Source organism: Megascapheus bottae, chromosome 8, assembly GCF_031878675.1.
Source record: "Megascapheus bottae isolate mThoBot1 chromosome 8, mThoBot2.hap1, whole genome shotgun sequence".
In the NCBI taxonomy this organism is placed as follows: Eukaryota; Metazoa; Chordata; class Mammalia; order Rodentia; family Geomyidae; genus Megascapheus; species Megascapheus bottae.
The window spans coordinates 14,421,428-14,441,130 of record NC_143516.1 but is presented as its reverse complement, the minus strand read 5'-3'; the positions used below and the strand labels follow the sequence as shown (position 1 = coordinate 14,441,130).

The window sequence follows — 19,703 nt, the reverse complement described above, 5'->3', positions numbered from 1 at the left end:
GATAAAAGTCTTCACGTGCTTTCTAGCCTGGGCTATCTTCAAACCATGATCCTCATACCTTACTTAGCTTCTTAAGTAGTTGAGATTATAGGTATGAGCCACCAGGGACGGAATCAGCCATTTACTTTAAATTTCACTGATTGCTTCAGTTTTTTTTAATTGTGATGTTTCTTCACATTTCACTAAAATTTGTTAAATAGTAGAAGTATCTGAGGGAGAATATTGCTTTTAGCATATCATGAAAGTTAACTTCCTTATTATAGATTTTGGAAATTTTATTAAGGAAAATTTAGACTATAAATTAGTTTAGTCTTTTATTCAAATGTCTTAGAGACTTTAGATTTACAAGTTAAGCATGGGAGAAAGCATGACATATCTTAAAGGATTAATAGTCACAATATATATTTTAAAAGGGAATTACAAAATAGGCCTGGTGTTATATTTCAGCTTGTCTAGCAGCTGGAGAAAATGGGTTTAGTCCCTTAAATGTTAAAAAGGAAAAACAAAAAAACTCCCCCGAAATAGCATCAGAACACCCCCAAACTATAAAAATCTAAAAAGTACAATCTTGTCTATATTAAATCAATATTACAAAAAATTAAAACTTGTAATTACAAAATAGGGATAGATTTAAATTTTATGGCAAATGAAGACAGTATTTAAGATTATTTTAAGTATTATTTATCTTTAACTTGCATTGTTATTATGGCCTCTCTAAATATTTATGCTTTGGAGAACAGATGTTGAAATGTTGTCAAAAGACAAATTCTTCAATTATTGTGTTCTTAAAAGTTTTCCATTAATTTATTAGGTCCCTTTATACTCTTTTTTCCAATATATTGCATAGGATCTTCTTTTATTGTACTACTTATTGTATAATAATTGTAAATCTATACTTTTCAATGTAGGAGTATAATTCTGTTCTAATTTGACAAGTGGCAAACAGTAACACATGCTTTCCTTGAAGAAAGATCTCATCTGTTTAATAAATTGCTCTAATAAGGAATGATACAGCCCTCCTTAAATTTGTTTTATGTTGAGCCCAATAACTACATGATTAGAAATTACTAGTTGAGTTATCCTTTTTTTCTACTTGAAAAGAGAGCATAATATTTGTTTCTGAAACTAGGAAAAAGGGAGATATTGTTTGTGTGGGGGGTATAAAATAATAAAAGTCTGTCAAATTCCTGATTTACCAAAGTCACATTTTTCTCTATTATTCATATTCCCTTTTGTGGGTTTAGGTATTAATTAGGAAATGCAATCATATAAAGCTCTTTTAATGGCCATGTTCTACAAAGAATAAAAGCTACTTAGCAGCATCTGCAACAAGCTTTGATCAAAGCCTAAACCTTGAGGCCAAAAATTATGTTCCTCTGGTAGCCTTGGCCTTATTAGGTACAGGCTTATCAGCTTCCCATTCAGTCCTGGCTGTGTTGCATACCCCTGTTCCAGCAAGCATTCCTGGGTGTAAATTTTATTTTACTTTGTCCTAGAGCCTTGTATGTTCTAGGACACAACTACTGATACTGCTGATACAACTGCTAATACAGCTAATGATTCTGCTGATAATTAATGCTGGTTCATTTATTTTTTTTAGTGGTTGACACATACTAGGTATTTTTCTAGTCATGAGGGAGTCAACACCGAGTAAAACCAGGTTGTTGTGGCTGGAGGTATGGTTAAATAGTGATAGAGTTCTTGCTTACCATGTATAAGGCTGTGGGTTCATTGCCAACATTAACTAACTAGCTAAATAAATAATAAATAGACCAAGTTCTTGCCAGAGTCTAAGGAGTAAAAGGTACCAGGAAATAGTTACTGGTTAGGGGTGGAGCAAGATCAAAGAGAAAGGGGAAGATGAATGAAGAGGAGAAGAGCAGGGAAAATATAGACAAGAATCTAAAAGAATCTTGAACTGCTAACGTCAGTGTAATTATAGAGCTTGGAGAAAAATATGGGAGGAGTATGTGTCCAACAAGAATTGTACTCACTATGTTACTTATGTAACTGTAACCCCGCTGTATATTACCCTGACAATAAAATTAAATAAAAAATAAAAATTGTGAAAAAAAGAATCTAAAGAATCTAGTGTATACCCTACAAATTTAAGAAGAGTGAGCAAAGGCATGGAGAGGGGAAGGGATGGTTGAGAATGTTGAAAGAAGGGTTGACATTGATCAAGGTATTGCATTCCTAAACTGTTTTGCTAAATGGCAACTCCTTTGTACAACCACTTAAAAATAATAGTAATAGTAATAACATAAAGTAAAAAAGACAGGAAAGAAGCAAACACATGGCAGTAAGTGCCATGAGAAATATAAGTCATGGAAGGGGTGTCAGAGCGTACAGACATGGGCAGAGAAGGTTTGGAAAGTGTCAGAAATGTTATTTTAGTGGTCAGTGCTGCTCTCAGGACAGAGAGGATTTAGAGATGGGAACAGAAAGCATGAAGGCCCTGGAGGTTGCCATGTTCTAGCATATGTGAAGAATAGCAGAGCAACCCACATCATGGTGGAGTCAAGTATAGGGAAGAGAAGAGATGAGTGCAAGCAAGAATTCCAGGTCATGTCCTTGAAAGCTCTTGGGCTTTTACTGAGAGTTTAGGTTTTAATACCTTTTAATATCTTACTAGGTATTCACACCTTCACTCCGAGTTTTAGAGATTTCAGTATCTTAGTTCTGTGATGCAGTTTACATTGTATAGTCATTCCATGGTGTATTATGAATGACACTCTGTAGTAGAATTCAGAAATGTCGTTCAGTGATCCATGGGGGCAAGATGGTTCTCTAGACAAGGGCATACATAGCCAAGTAAATGTGATGGAGGAATAGTTAGAGGAGTTTCACAGGGGCTCTGCGTGGACTCTGGAATAGTGAAGGTTTGAGGACACAAGAGAAAGTGGAGAATGGTGTTAATGTCAGTGACTTGGGCTTTCAAAGTAGGGCTAAGTAGTGGTTCCAGAAACTTAGAGTTGTGTAGAATGCTCTTCTCTTTTCTCCTTTCCAGCAAATTTTCATCATGTATTATGTGCCTGGCCGTTCCAAACGTTTCAGAGAGAACTTAGTACAGAAAACAGACAGGGCTACTGGCCCAAGTGGAGTTGTGTACAGGACAGTTGATGCCTGCTCCTGAGCCCTTAGTTTGCTTCCCCTGGCTTATAAAATTAGTTCCAAAAGGCTGTGGGTGAGATTTGAATGACACATTGTTCACTAAATCCCTGGTTGTTCTTGTTCAATCATCCTTTCCCCTAAACTCTAACTTTGTTTCTTTGACTGTAATTCACACATGGTTCACATATACATTTCTATGTTTTTTATTTAAGGGACGAACTCTTTCCAAATATAACATGATGAGACTTTATACAGAACCTTAGGTGGGGGTAGAATTGCATCTAAGTGTGGTGCTTTTAATAAGAATACCAAGGTATGAATTCAAAGAGTTGTGTGGTAAATAATTGTAATAATTGTAAGTGTATATATGCCTACTTCACATCATTATAGTCAGTTCATATAGTCAGGTTGACTGAATTTCTAAGGCTCTTCTCACATGAACACAAGATACTATCTTGGATTCTTTGGTGCCTCAGGTTGGTATTGAGAACATGGGCTTAGGTTTTGATATCGCCTCCATCTGTTTATGAGCTTTTCCCATCTGGGCTTTAATGCATCTTGTTGAATCTCCTTAGTCCAGAGCTTCTGTCCATTTGTGAATTTAAACAGTAAGTGCAGGACATGTAATAAGTACTCAGTAGCTTTTTTACTCAAGACTAGCACTCTACCACTTAAACCATGCCTCCTTCTGGATTTTTACTGATGAATTTGAAATAAGGTTCTCATAGATTGATCTGCCCAGCCTGGCTTTGAACTGAGATTGGAGATCTCAATTTCTTGAGTAGCTGGAATTATAGGCTTGAACCATTAGCATCTGGCTTCAGTGCATTTTTTAAATTTTAATTTCTTCACCTTAAGTTTATTCTGTTTGGTCTGTCTATATTTTGATACCACAATTTGCACAATTTTACCACTTTAGCCCATGGGCGCTTTAAAGGATATCTTAGAATATCCAGGAAATTGAATGAAATTCTTAAAGCAGCAATATTTCTGAGAATTTAGAAAGGGTAAAATCATAAATACCAGAGAGTGAAAGATTATTTCTTCTTGTTCTTAATAAAAGAAAACAACTTATTTGGGAAAGGATGATCTCATAGGGCGTATTTTTGTGTACTGTCTTGATTACCAAAAGGTTAATAGATCAATTATTAATATTTAACAATGAGTTTAAATGTCTTTTGAGGCTATCAAAATTTGAATGATGCCATGATTAAAAATAAGGAAACAAAACATATATTTTGTATCTGTATGATTTTTATCTTGTCTGTCATCTACTTTCATAGCTCTAGGTAACACTAAGAATGTTAAGAAGCTGGGACTTTAGAGTAACTTGTTCATCTCCCTGGATCCTTATGAATTGGTTTACAGGAACTCCTATATTCTCATTCTTCTCATTTCTATGTATACACAGAGACACTGACACACTCATAGACACACATACACACAAATGCATGTATTATTCTTTTGTATTTATACCAATGATTTAATGGTACTTTCTGAAGTTCTCTGATGTACTAATCACCTTTTCATCTATCCAGCCATCCATCGAGCCATTGATCCATCTATCCACAATATTCATGAAATCTGTTAAAGTTAGTGCTTGTGTATCATAAGCAATAATGTGAGGCTTCTGCACATCAATCCAAAATATGACAACACTTGCATGGATTAGAAGCTAAGCAGGATAACCAAAAAGCCATGTATATATGGAGATATATCCCTAGGAGACCCTTTTGTACAATGAAGATGACTCTGATAAAAATATTAACTAACAATAAAAAAGAAAGAAAAGCAAAAAGCTAATGAAGTTGGTACTGAGAGAAAAAATATAGTAGCTTTACCCTGGGTGAAAAGCAGGTTGAAACACTCAGAGGATAGTCTCCACTCAAAACTGTTCTCCTCCATGCTAAATGAGCAGTTCATGGTGTGACATTCTGTTCTCAGTAGTGTACATGTTCTAATGTTAGAAGATATACTATATTTTAGACTCTTGACAAATGCCTACACTTTGTTAGATCTTATCATTAGTGACCTAGAATCTTGCTACATCTGCAACAAGACCAATAATGGATACCTTGTTCCATTCTTTGATAATACCTGTATATAGGCAAAGCCAATAATGATAATAATAATAATAGTAAAAATAGTAAAATAGTCTCAGAGCTCCATCTGAACTATTTGTTCTGGATAGTAGGACACAGTAAATGGCAAGTGGATATGAATTAATTAATATGTTCTGTCTTTTCCTGTGATTGCTGAGATTTTATCTTGGTGGGTTTTTTTTTTAAAACAATGTAAGAAAGGGTTAGAGACATGGCTGTGGTAGCAGAGTGCCAGCCAACAATCGAAAGCATCAGTGGGTAAACAACATAGGCATATTCTTTCCCTCATGTAGGTGCATATTTTATTTTACCCAACACTAAAATAAAATCATCACTTTACAAAGAATGTTAACTGGGTTTTCATGTGAGATAATGGTAATAATATTGAACTTAGAGCCTTGGGCTTTTGAGGCAGATGCTCTAATCACTGAGCCATTCTCGGAGTTTCACATTACAAGTTGTGTAGCAAGTATATTGTCTTAGATTCAGCTCTATTGTCAACAATGTGAGATTAACAATCATTTGCAACACATAATGTATATAGCATTAATGTATTAAGCATGGATTTCTTTCTGTCATATACTCTTAGGTGGGATTAAATCATAGATGAAACTTTAACTATCCAATTTGCACTTTCTTTTCATAGCATACAAATTTTGGGTTTTCTAGGGGTAATTAGCAGAAGTCTAACATCGTTTCCCTTATCCTTTCATTTTAGAAAAGCAAATCAGCAAGAATAAATGCATGATTCAGTTACAGTTTTTTTAATGTGTGTCCTTTTCCTCAGGGCTGCACTGTCCTTTGCTTAACCCAATTTAATGTTATATTCAAGTCTTATTATATAAAAGTCAGGACACTTGAGGCTTAACTGAATTGCCAAGATAAATTACAAACTTTACTTATTAAAATAAATTTTAATACTGCCTTTAAGAAAAATACTTGACCATGAAATGTAGGCAGTGCCTATTTGTGTGTGAGTGTCCATTTCTCTGTGAGTGTGTGTATGTGTGGAATTAGGCTTTTTCTCCTGTTACAGTCATCTGAGGCTACCTGAAAATTGCAATTTTGAGATCTTGATGTGTAAGGAGGTTTTATAACACATTAGGTTTTTTTCTATATTTCTTTTTATTTTATTGTCGGGGTATTATATAGAGGGGTTACAGTTACATTCGTCAGGTAGTGGGTACATTACTTCTTAAACATTGATACCCTTCTCATGTTTTTGTCCCATTTTCCCTCCTTCCTTCCCCTTCCCAATCATCTTATTTTTCCCCTTCCCTTCCCTATTTTAAATAAATAAACGTATATACAATATAACATACCAGGTAACAAAGTCAGATACATTAACCACATGAGATAAATCCTAAGGAGAAAAAAAGAGAAAAGAAATAACTTCACATAGTACATGGAGAACAACAATCACAAAGATAAACCTCTTATTTCCATATCCTAGATCTTTTTTATATCACTGAGCATGGACTGTCCAGTTCCTTCCAACCTCTGCCTCTTGTATGGACTTCCTTCTTAGCAGTGTAGCTGGCTGTGTAGTCATGAAGCAGCTTGTACTTCCCAGCCTCTCATTTGCTGGTTGGTACCTGGCCTTGTCCACTAAGATGGGTAGGTGTGGCTGTGCCCTCCCACCCCCACGAAAGGCCACAGGAGTTCCTTATTTCAAGTAGCTCAAGGCAGCCTCCTCCTAGCCATCACTCCTTGAGGGTGAAATGAAGAGTCGATAGCAAAGATAAGCGAGGAATAGTTTATACCACCAGCCAACTCTGTCATGATCCGCTTCTCCAACGCACTTAACCCACAGATGGCTTCCTCTACCAGCCCACCACCTGTCCCTTGATGTCTGCTGCCCATTTGCTAGGTACTGAGCATGAGTGCATTTGTCACATGATCCTTGCTACTGTGGAGCTCATTGTCTAGCATCCGGGACATCCCTCAAAACAAGTAACTGTGGAAGATGTCAAACCCCGTAGGAGACACATGGAGGCCTAGATGAATCCGATTGCATTTCCTAGAGAAGCAGGAAAGCTTCCACAGAACAAGAACTTTGAGCAGAGACCTTGCAATAAGAAAGAAACCACTGAAGAATATTTTCCAGTGTGTGAGAGGGTACGATAGGGCACAAGATAGTGCTTGTTTCTTTTCCCCCTTACAGTTAGAGCATACACGGCCTGTGCCTAACACAGTGTCTGATAATTAAAATACCATATATATATTATATTTGTTTGTCTGCTGAATGATAAATAACATGGGCCTTTTAAAAGAAGGTACAGCATGTATTTGCTGGATGGAGGAGGCTGTCATGTGTGTATATATATATATATATATATGTATATATATGTATATATATATCTGAAAAGAGTATAGGCAAGAAGATTGCTTTATTGCTGTGAGAAGCTAGAAAGAGTTCTGTCTCACTGTTATCATTCACACAGAATGTTCTTTAAGCTTTATTTTTGATGTCAGTAGGGTGGAACTGAAATAGATTTATATATTAACTTTCTATTTAGAAACACGAAACAAAAAACTTTTACAGCACTATGAGAGAAATTTTAAAAAGGATTGTCTGTCTTCCAATGGGAAGTCGGATGATTTCTTTCTCATTTTTTTCTGGTAGTTTTATTAGTGCTATCAAATTTAATGACTTTTCTGCCCTTTTTTCTTTTTTCCTATCCTAAGCTTAATGACTTCAGATCCATATATGCTGATTTAGCTTTGGAAGCAAGTTGAAGGGGAAAAACATACATTATATTCTAGTCGTTCTTCTTATGATTGTATCATTTATTGCTTTTTTTTTTCTACATGTATTTTGCAGTAAACAGTAAAGTGTTTCTCTGAAACTAGAAACCAGGGAGCCCTGTTGTTCCAGCCATCCCTCTAATTTCTCACAGCATACAGCTGTGAATCCAGGCCCAAATTCTCAGGCTTTTTGTTTGCATTCACACATCACTCGTCTTAGAAGGGTCTTGGGCTTGTTTAAATATTCAGCTGCTGTCTTGAACTTCTTAGTAATATTTGGACTAGGGGCCCTTAAAATTTCCCATTGCATACAGACACAGCCTCTTGTATCAAGAACATGTCTATGTGCTTTGACATATGTAAAACATAACACTTGTGACAGTGAAGGACTCCAAAAGACTTCAGGCCATCTTCTGTTTCCGCAAGTCATCCATGCTGACCCTGCCAACCCACCCTCCACCTTGAGCTACATGTAACATCCCTCATTGTAACTGGTCAGGCCTGTTTGTCATTGTTGGTGGAGCCCTAGTCTGTGGTCTGTACTCACTCCTCTCCTTTCTTTGTTCTATCTGATCCTTGAACTCTCTGGGCTATCCTTACTGGACTCCCAGGAGGCCATGTAGCTTTGATATCCCTTTGTGTCATTTGTGAATCATTCTCACTTTCTGGTCTCTTTTTGCTGGGTTACTTAAAATTGGGATGTACTAAGAGGTGCAGCTAAATCAGCTCCTCTCTAATCTGTGAGGGTGCCTAGCTCTAGATAGACTCTTCTGCCGGAAGAGACTGGATCATCTCTATCTGGGAGTCAAAGAGACAATATTTCTACTTAATATGAACTCCTATTGAACTCTTGGACTGGTTCCACAAATTCTATGCTAGCTCTTTTTGTAGTAATTAATAATAATAATATAATCAGCTTTAGACCTATGTGTCCTACTCACTGCATTAGACAATCTTGTTGGTTCTCTGTTCAAAGTGTAGACTCTGAATGTATCACCTTTGGCCCCTCAACTCTCTCTGATGGCTTCACCTCTGCAGCCAGAGAGTTCTATTAAAATAAATGGAACTCCGTGGGAATCCTGTGGGTGTCATAGTAACAGCACAGTCTTCAGAATGGCCTCCACCACCTGGCATGATGTACCCTTCTTCCCACGCACATCTTGTTCATCTCAGCTCTGGCTGTTTTCTCTTGTGCACTGGCTTCAGCCATCCTGGTCTCTTGCTATGCTTTCAGTCACAAGCACCTTGCTGTCTCTCAAGCTTTCCTGATGTCCTGGTTCATTCTTTCCCTGCTTTCCCTACTTTTTCTCCAGTACCTTCAACCCAGCCTACTCTACAGAGCTGCACCTGCCTTGCCTTGATTCCTTATATACCCTGTTCAACTTTTGTCTTTGCCCCTAGCCCTTGTCATCAACATAACGACTCACTTTTATTCTACTCTGTGGGCTGGGCACTCTAGATGCTCCATAAATATCTGTTAAATGCTGAGTTCAGCTAACTAAATCTGAAGGACACACACCTTTGCTAGGAATGGTTCCCTTTTCTCTTTATATCTCAGTAATCCCATTTTATCTGTTCCTATTCTAAAGAAAGTCTTGAAAATATTTCTACTCTGATAGTTGAATTTTTTAAGTTGTCTTGCTTTTTAAATTTATTTGTCTTGTTTTATGTTTAATTTTATATTAAAAATATTCTTAAATAGTTGTACAAAGGAGTTGCCATTTAACAGAGAAGTTTAGGAATACACTGTATTTTGATCTGTGTCACTCCTTTCAACATTCTCACCCATCCATCCCCTACCAACCTCTTTCCTCATTCTTCTTAATTTTGTAGGATATACATTGGAGATGATGAATTTCTTAATAAAGATAATAAAGTTCATTTAGAAATAAAAGCAAGTCTCTTTCCTCAAAAGCTAATTTGAAATGTATGCAAATTTGAAATAAAATTCATCAATACAATTCTATTCACATGTCAGATAAGAAGTTTTTTCCTGTCATGATTTTTCCTCAGTTGTTCATCTCAGAGTAGGAAAGATCTTTATGGGAGGGAAAGTGATTTGACTAACTTTAGATTCTAAAATATAGTTTATTATTTCATCTGTTTGTACTCTTTCTCCCAGTTTGTGTGCCCTCCATATGAGCACCTGATATTTGATATCTTTGAAAGCTAGATGATTCTTCTAAACAGTGTCTCTTACTCAGTAAAGATGTTGTCTGTTATAGCTTATAACTAAAATCTAACCTCAGAGGGATCAGTGAAGTAATAATTGTTACAAATAGAAAAAAAGTTGGCTCTAAAAACATTCCGTAATATATATACATATTTGGTCATGGAGGGCTTGAACTCTGGGCCTGGGCGCTGTCCCTGAATTCTTCAGCTGGCGGCTACCGCCTTACCCCTGGGCCTGGGTCTGGGTGTTGCCCCTGAGCTCTTCAACTCAAGGCTACTGCCCTATCCCTGGAGCCACAGCACCACTTCCAGTTTTCTGGTGGTTAATTGGAGATAAGAGTTTCACTGACTTCAGTAATAAGTATCTTTTACAATAGTTTTCTACTTTTGGAGAATCTCTTTGCTTTCATTTCTGTGTAAATAAATAATGTATCCCTTAGAAGAGTTAAATTAAGTAACTTCCATTTTGCCTGCTACTGGAGGGTTGACAGATGGTTCTACTTTTATTTTCTGAAACAAAATACTTAAGACAATCAGCTTAAAAGGAAGAGAAATGTACATTACCTTATATTTCAGAGGTTTCAGCCCATAATTGTCTGGCTCCAGTTTTTAGATGTGTGACACAATAGCATCATGGTGGAGAATATGCAATAGAGTAAAGCTGCTCATCTTGTGATGGCTGGAAAGCAATGAGAGGGTCACTGGAGGGGGCCAGGGTTCCAGTTTTTTATCCTAAGCACACATTCCCCAATGACCTAACTTCCTCCCACTTGGTCCCAGGAGTGAGCAAGCCTTTGGTGTAAGTCCCTTTGAAGTCACTTTTCTGAACTGTATCAACAAGTTAACAGCAAAGAAGGAAAGTTCAGTCTTGGATAAGACCTGAGAATGACTTTAGATTAGGTTAGTCTTAATAATAACGTTTTATTCCACTGAATAATTTCAACATGTTCCTCTTGACTATCTGACCTGTAAAGTTAGTGGAAACCAGGCTATTATTAACATGTAGGAAGTTGAGGAATAATCTCAAAGGCTCATGGTGATGTCCACATGGTATGAATGGACCTGTCATAACAAGGCTTTTGGCTGCAAATCTTTATCTGATTGTCCTATACCACAAAGCAGTATCATATTCTTGACATTTCATCCACTCATAAAAAAATAAAACAAAGGAAACAACAACAAAAACAACTTCAATGAATTTCTCTGCTTGCTCGGGGTACAGATGTTAGCCTGAAAGGGAAAATTTAATGTAGGTTCAGAGATCTTGTCTGTAAAGTGAGCCTGGCCTGCATGGGTGGCAAACACTTCAAGCATTCACAAGCTCTGTTGGAGCCAGTTGAGGGAGGACTGAGATTCATTTGTGATGGTGTGGGTAGATCTCAGTGGCATCCTAGAGGAGGTCAGGAAGGGGGATTTACCAGTCATGATTGATGATTGCAGGCATGCTTTCTTGAGAAAGCAGCCCTTCTTCTAGGATGGGCTATATGAGGGAGTTTTCCTTCTGTTGCTGCTTCAGTATTCCACCTGTCCCTTCCTGCAGACCACTTTGTGCAAACTGATACTGGTGTCCAGTTTTCTTTCCTCAGTTCTGTAACTAAAGCAACCACCTAAATTCTGCATTTTCTTTTATGTCTATTCATTCTTTTATTCATATCTTTCATCATTTAAAAGATGTACAGAACTCTGAAATCTAGTGAGAAACAGCAAAATCTTTCTGAATTGTGAAGGCCCTAATTCATCCTTTTGGATATATCCTTGACACATTTTAGAAACAGGAAAAAAGACTTAGAAGCTGTGAATTAGTGTGTTAGAAGGTGAAACTGGTGAGAAAGGAGGATCTGGCCTTGGTAGGAAGTCTAGAATTTATTCTGCATGCAGAGACAAACCATTGGTAGGCTTAAAACAGAGAGATGAGATCTGATTTATACACCATTTTAATATTGTAATCTAGAATATGTTCAGAAAAGTACATCCTAGCAGACATGGGAGCTTGATAATGATTTGGGTGAAGACTTTGGGATGATGTGGGGAGAGCAGAGTTGCTATTTGGTGACAAGAAATAACATCAGAATTGAGTCCACTTTGCAGGTTTATTTTGTTCCTCTCCTAATCTCAGTCCAGTATGACAGGGTGCTAATTTAGTTCAGAGAGGACAGGAGATGGCAGAGGACTCTCCTCTCCTGTGTCCCTCCCATGTCTACTTCCTTATGGGAAGATTTGTAGAAGCCTATGTATGTCCCTGTTTCTAGGAATATCCTTGCTCTTTGCTTGGCAGTGGCTCAGCTATTACCCAGAGCTGATGCTGTTCCTAGTGAAATGAAGAACAATTGATGGGCATGTGGAGTCAGGCCTGTCCCTTCAGCTTATCTCCTGATCCCTTAATCCCATCTCCATCTCCCCTAAGTTATAGCAGGTAGACAGAAGTGTTCCCAGACCATTAGAGGATAATTGAAACTCTCTGTATCCATTTAAAGTCAGATAATAGCAAATTATTCTGCTGCCTGGTACTCAGAGGATCACCAGTGGCTACCGAAATAGCTCTTGAGTTCAAAAGATCCAAGGAAGAAGTGAGGTTCCTGGTAAAGGAGATGTTGGGTTAGTGACTGTGAAGACTAGAACTTCAATAGCGAAATTATAATATTTATATTCAGATCTTCATTGGTCTGACATTCCAGAGCTTCATGTATTTTAAAAGAACACCCGAAAGGTATGTAACATCCGAAAGGTGTATAGCAAGCAGAAGAAGAGGGGACTAATGTACCTTTATTTATTCTAGCTTCTTGAATTGCTTATCTCCTAACTGCCTTCAATGTAATTCCATTCCTTTTGTTAGCACATAGTTCACCCAAGAAGTTCTCTAGCTTTTAAGAAGGTTGCCTTTCCTTCCTGCCAGGTGTATTGTATCTGAACATCCTGGGGTCCTCCCTGCCTATTTGTGCCTCAGACTGGCACTTACCACATATGGCCATTCTCCGTTTTTCCCCTTTGTAGACAGGGGTTTTTTTTGGGGGGGGGGGGTGCATGGGGCTTGAACTCAGCCTGAATACTGTCCCTGACCTCTTCAGCTCAAGGCTACCCACCAACCTTTGAGCCAAGTCCCACTTCCCATTTCCTAGTAGTTAATCAGAGATAAGAGTCTCCGGTCCTTTTGTGCCTGGGTTGGCTTTGAACCTTGATCCTCATATCTCAGCCTCCTGAATAGCTAGGATTACAGGCATGAACCACTGTGCCTGTTTTAGACAGTTAAGTTTCTTACTGCATGAAATAATAGTTTATTGATTATAATGCTGTGCCTAGAATATTTCTGTGTATATTGTATGAGATTAGTATGTGTTTTCAATGTTTTATTTTGGTAGAAATCTTTGCTGGAAAATCTCTCAATCATTCCTAAAGCCCCTTGTGATGGAGGTTATGAGGACGCAGGTTTTTGTGGACACAGAATAATTCCTGGACTCTCCACTGATTATTTTAGCCCGTGGGTTCTATCCCCTCCTGTTAAATACCTTAACACATACAGTTTTCATTGTCATGTTTGAAATTATCTATTCTCTTCCATCTTGTCACCGTGGATGTTGCTTGCTTGATTGCAAGTCAACATCTACGCCTGTTTCCCTTTATTCTGTATAAGAGTTATAGTCATGACTCTTGCCTTTCAGTGTCTAGCCTTACACGGAATGACAGCCACCGCATGGAATATATATCTCTATTCTCTTGCCTCTATGCTGGCTCATGCCCTGTGTGTAGCCATAAAATGTGACAGAAGTGATGAAGAGAGACTCAAGCTGCACTGTTGAAGATGATAACCCTTTGCCATGTGTGACCCTTTAGATGTAAATTTAAATCACTTACGATTAAATAACATTTAAACTCAGTTTCTTAGTTGTCCTAGGTCAGTGCCTTTCGATGTAAATTTAAATCACTTACAATTAAATAAAATTTCCAGATCAGCTTCTCAGATGTCCTAGGCTGCTACCAAGTGACAAATAATCGACAGCATAGTAATCAACAGTTCTGTCATTGGCATCTTCTAGACAAGAACAGTTCTAAAGCCCATTCTTCAGGGAGATTGTGCAGCTTTCACTTTCCTCTTTGGGAAGATTTTGCACCGTGCTTTGAAGCAGTTCAAGTGGAGAGTACTGGGAAGTTAGAGGTCACATCGAGAGAAACCAAGGCACCCCAGAAAACAGATAGCAATGCCTTCATTGACCTGCCAGTGCATCCCAACCCAAGTGGCCCAGCAGAACTGATCAAATCAGCCCTCTACAGAATAATGAAAAAACACTCACTTCACTTACCAAGTTTTCGATGAATTTCTTTGCACAATAGTAAAATACCCTTTAATTCTAACAACTCACCATGGTTTTATTGAATTCTTTGATGAAGGCATGGAAATACCAGAGTGGTAGAGTGAACACAAGAGATTCTCATGATGGTGTCGCTTTCTGGTCTATCTAGGAAGAGGAAAAGCACTTGCTATAATAAAAAATAAATACTGGGGCTGGGAGTTTAGCCTGGTGGTAGAGTGCTTGCCTAGCATGCACGAAGACCCAGGTTCAATTCCTTGGTACTACATGCATAGAAAAAAGCTGAAAGTGGTGCTAAGGCTCATGTGGTAGAGCTCTAGCCTTGAGAAAGTCCAAAGACAGTGCTCAGGCCCTGAGCTCATGCCCAGGACTGGCAAAAAAAAAAGTTAAAAAAATACTGATAGTAGATCCAAATGCTTAGCCAGATATTAACTGATGTTTGATAGAAGAAAATCACACTGAAGAGTTATTGCCAGTAATTTATTTATTTAGGTGCCAGTCCTAGGGCTTCAACTCAGGGCCTGGGTCCTCTCCCTTAGCTTGCTTTTTTTTTTTTTAAGCTGGCACTCTACCACTTGAAACACAGCTCCACTTCTGTCTTTTTATGGTGGTTAATTTGAGATGAGTGAATCATGAGCTTTCCTGTCCTAGCTGGCTTCAGTTCACATTTCTCATATCTCAGCCTTCAGAGTAGCTGAGATTATAGGTTTCAGCCATCAGTGTCAGGCTAAGCACTTTCAATTTAGTAGAACAGTCAGATACATGATCTCAATATGTTAGGGCAAGCTGAGTGGGAACAATTTCTCTTACAGCCAAGTATACCCAACATAGGAGATGAACTACTGCTTCCAAAAGTGCAAAGAATGAGAGACCAAAAAATAGACCCAAATTACCTGAAGGATTTTTTAAAACATAGCATAATTGCAAGTTCAGTATGATTAATTATTGATAATTATTATCTATTATTGAATATTTGATGTTATATTATCAAATATTAAGTATTTTAAATTATGTACATAGCAAAACACTTCCTTTAAATCATATAGGTAGGTGGTTTTTAGAATATTAACAGAATTATGTAACTATCTAGTTTTAAAACATTTTTGAACACCCCATTTCTATTCTGTTCCTAACTCCCAGTCCTAAGCAACCGTGTACCTACTTTCTGTCTCTACAGACTTGCCTGGTTTGAACTGGACATGGCAAAGGAGCCATACAGTCATTCTGCTGTCCTTGAACATGTTGTTTAGATTTATCCATATCCTAGCATGTGTAAATATTCCAGTTATTTTCATGGTTGAGATTCTATTATGTGAACATATCACAGTTGGTATATCCCTTGACCAGTCAGTGCATGTTTTTCTCTTACATATAATGCTACTGTGAACATTCATGGGCATATTTTTATGTATACCTATGTTTTATGTGAACATATGGTTTTAGTTCTAGTCTGTATGTACCTGAGTGGAATTGCTAGGTCCTGTGGTAACCTTGTTTGACAGGTGGAGGAGCTGTCAAACTCTTTGCCAATATGGCTGCATCATTTCAGCTTTCACACACAAGGCATAAGGGCATGTTATTGTTTAACCACAAATTGCTTTTAAATGAAAATAGAAAAAATCACTAAAGATGAGAAGTTCTAATTAGATCCCCTTGTCTGCCCAGGATGCCCTGAACCTAAGTCACATGATATTAGAACTTAAAACAGGATGCCAGTTTGTATACAGCATAACTCATTGGCCTCTAATTACCTTATCATTAGTGATAAGTAGGTAGGTATTCTTTCATGTCTAGTTGACAGGAAAAGGAAAGGAAAAGTGAAAGGATTTTGGGTGTAATGCTTTTTAAAAGTTCAGTCCATTACTGACAATTAAATATAATTGAAATAAGACAAATTGAATAATGAGATTAAATTTGCAAACTAGAATTAGGGATGGATATTAACTATTAAATGGGCTTTTCTTTAGTAAAGGAGGTAGTGAGTTGGCAGAGTCAGAGCCGCCAGCATTTGTGTTCCTCGGGGTGATTGCTGCCTACCCATGCTTGCCCATCCTTCCCTCTGTTTGCTTTACCAACAGGGCTCAGGAGACATTCCTCAGCAAGCATCCTGTGCAAAGGACTTACTTTTTTTTTAATGAAATGTCAGATTTGAATGTGGTCAGTAGGAAAACTAGTCCTGTGGGGTGTCCTCAGACTTAGATTTGCTTCTGTTTGTGTATTCAGCTAGGATACCTGAGGGTGATGTTACTTGTACTATAAAAACAAAGGTAAATCTGGTAGTCATTCCCAACCCAACTGTTGAGTTTTTCAGTGTTTCCAATCACTCACTATTGGTGAAATGTCAGGTGTACAAGCCCAGCCATCTCATGGTCCCATGGTCATTCTGATCTAATCTCAGCCTGCATCTTACAACTATACCCGGAGGCTGGAAACATGGCTTAGTGGTAGAGTGCTTGCCTGGCACGCATGAAGCCCTGGGTTAATTCTTTGTTATAAACAAATAATAGTAATAAAATGTATTAAAAATTAAGAACAATATGTATCCTAAGTTTTCTCACAGTGAGCTCCCTTCCTTTCCTTGCTACTCTTGCTATTGGTTAGTTGAAGACTTCTTCTTTCTGGGTAAGACTTCTTCATTTAGGTACCATATCCCCAAGAGGTTCTTTTAGGGTGAACTGTGTGCTTTGTTTACTGCAGAGAAAGTCCCTGGAGCTTCCATTATATCTGAGAGAAATAGAGGTCAAGCAATAGATATATTCCCATACTTACCTTGCACATAGGTTGGGGGGTAGGTCTAGAAAATCTAAAGTTACATAGATAAGCATGTAGATAGGAAATGTAGGGGGCAGAAAAGATGAAATGTTTCATTACAGTGATCGAGTAGATGAACGTCATCCAGAAGGCCTTGGAGGGGAAGAAGGAATCTGTTCTGTGGACATCTTGGAAGAGAGCTTTCTGGGCACAGCAAACATTGAGCCAAAGAAATCCTTATATTGTGATAGCATTTGTGCTGTGCCCTAAGAATTCCAATCACTGGAGGAGAAGTGTAACTATCCTCATTTAACATTTCTACTTGGATTTTTTGAAATCTTAAAATTTCCTCCAAGACAAATCTCCCCTCTGCCCTCTTCCCTCCCACAGGCCTTTCCAGTGCACAGTTTGGAGACTGTTAATGGTCCAGAACATACCATCAGGGATATGATATGCTTAAGTTGCGGTCTCCATTCTCCCTCATAAGGTCTGAATTCATCTGTGAAATCCATGCCTTGTAAGCATCTTTCATTTCCAGAGGACCAACGGCTGAATGCTCTTCTTTCTCAGACTCCCAGCTTTTTCTTTGAATCCCTGTTGTTTACTTGTGAATGTTATCTGGTTCCTCTTTGGGGCTTAAATGCTGTGGGTGGACTGTTCCCCCATCAGATGAGTCCCTGTAAAGATGGAGCCTCTTGGGCAGTCTATGTTGATACTAGTGTTACCTGTTCAGAACATCTACTTCAGCACAGCCCCCTCATTCCTACATGAGAGTCTATTGCTTTTCATATTTACTCCTTACATTCAAGTTTCGTTAGGATCAGATTTTAACCATTATAAGTTAAAAATAATTTTGCAGGACACCGAACTGTGTTTTTTTTGTTTTGTTTTTTAAGTTGCTGCTCATCCTTTCTAGGCATTTACTCTGCCACTTATATACCAGGCCTCCATATGTCTTGGTTCTGTTACTGTGTTCAGGACTGCTTGAACTACAATCTTATACTCCTCTCTGTAGCTAGGATGCAGGTTCCCAACTGGCTTGGAATTGTAGCTACCCCCCTTCCCCTCCTGCCTGCCCTGACAATCTTCTCTTAAGTAACTTTTGAATTTGAGGGTTTTTGTTGTTGTTAAACTTGTTGGCCTTGAACTATGTGAACTCTGGGCCTCGCACTCTTGATTGACTTTTTCATTCAAGGCTGTTCTCTACCACTTGAGGCATATTTTTACTTTCAGAGCCTTATAGACTTTCTGACAGTTTTGAACTTTAAATCTACAGGTCTGAGCCACTTGAGTAGCTGTCATTAGAGGCATGAGCCACACGCTCCCAACTTGGTTTTTTATTTTGTGTTTTTTTTGGGGTGGGGTGGGATGGGGTTGGTCATGGAGCTTGAACTTTAGGCCTGGGTGCTGTCCCTGAGCTCTTCAGCTCAAGGCTATACCACCTTGCCCCTTGAGCCATAGTGACACTTACGGTTTTCTGGTGGTTAATTGGAGCTGAGTCTCACCGATTGGCTTTGAACCAAAATCCTCCCATCCCTAGGATTACAGGTGTGAGCCACCAGTGCCTGGCTTATTTTGTATTTTTAAGCAACATTAAATTTTTATTGTTTTATATTTCTAGATCATTTTGCGAGTAAATACTAGAGCCTCTTCCTTGAACACAATAATCTCAGTTAAACAAATTGTCTCAAGACTTGTCCGTGTGTGTGTGTGTGTGTGTGTGTGTGTGTGTCTGTGTGTCTGTGTGTCTGTGTCTACGTATATATTTTTTCTGGATTAGGCAATTTCTCATTTTTATTGTTTCATTTTTGTTTTCAAGAAAATTTGAATATAAAGAAGAAAAATCTTTTCAATTTCCTGACTAGGCATACTTCTTCCTAAGATGCATTTCTTCAGTAAGAGTATTTGTCTCTTTTTTTTCCAATAATATGGCTACTCATTGCTCCTTCATAATTGATTTGGGGAACTTATTAACTTGCTTACAAAACTGGTATTGTAAGTGCTCTGAAGGACTAATTAGTGGGACTATGGATCAAAGGGGTATTGTATTTTATCCTAGATCCATATATATATATATATATATCCTTATTATATGTATCACTGGATTAGAATTATTTTTTAAAATTTGTATCAAAGTAATAATTATATATAGCTTAAAATTCATATACTGTTCATAGTACTTCTTATTTTTGGCCTGCTTTTCTCAATCTCTTATACCTTTGACTATCTTGTTTAGCTTCATTAGTATTTTGTTTTTAAGTGTTTAGCGCTGAATCCTTATATAAGTGGGTCTTACGGTAATCTAGATTCTTTTTTGTTTGTTTGCTTTTGTTTTTGTTTTTATTGACTGTAGAAGATGAGGATTTACCCTGAAAGTAACCTGCCATCCTAACACAGTTGGCACTATTGAAAAATAAAGTTCAGAAGGCAAGATTTTATTGATTCTAAAATGACACAAAACAGTATTTTGGAGGGGGAAAACTTGAGTTTTCATGATGAATTGCTAGGGACT

The 19,703-nt window shown here is 37.8% G+C and overlaps 1 protein-coding gene across 1 annotated transcript in view; it reads left to right on the top strand.

Moving 5' to 3' along the window:
- Utrn (utrophin) overlaps window positions 1–19,703 on the top strand; it is a 402,939-nt gene that overhangs the window by 274,488 nt on the left and 108,748 nt on the right. The gene's annotated exons all lie outside the window — the stretch shown is intronic.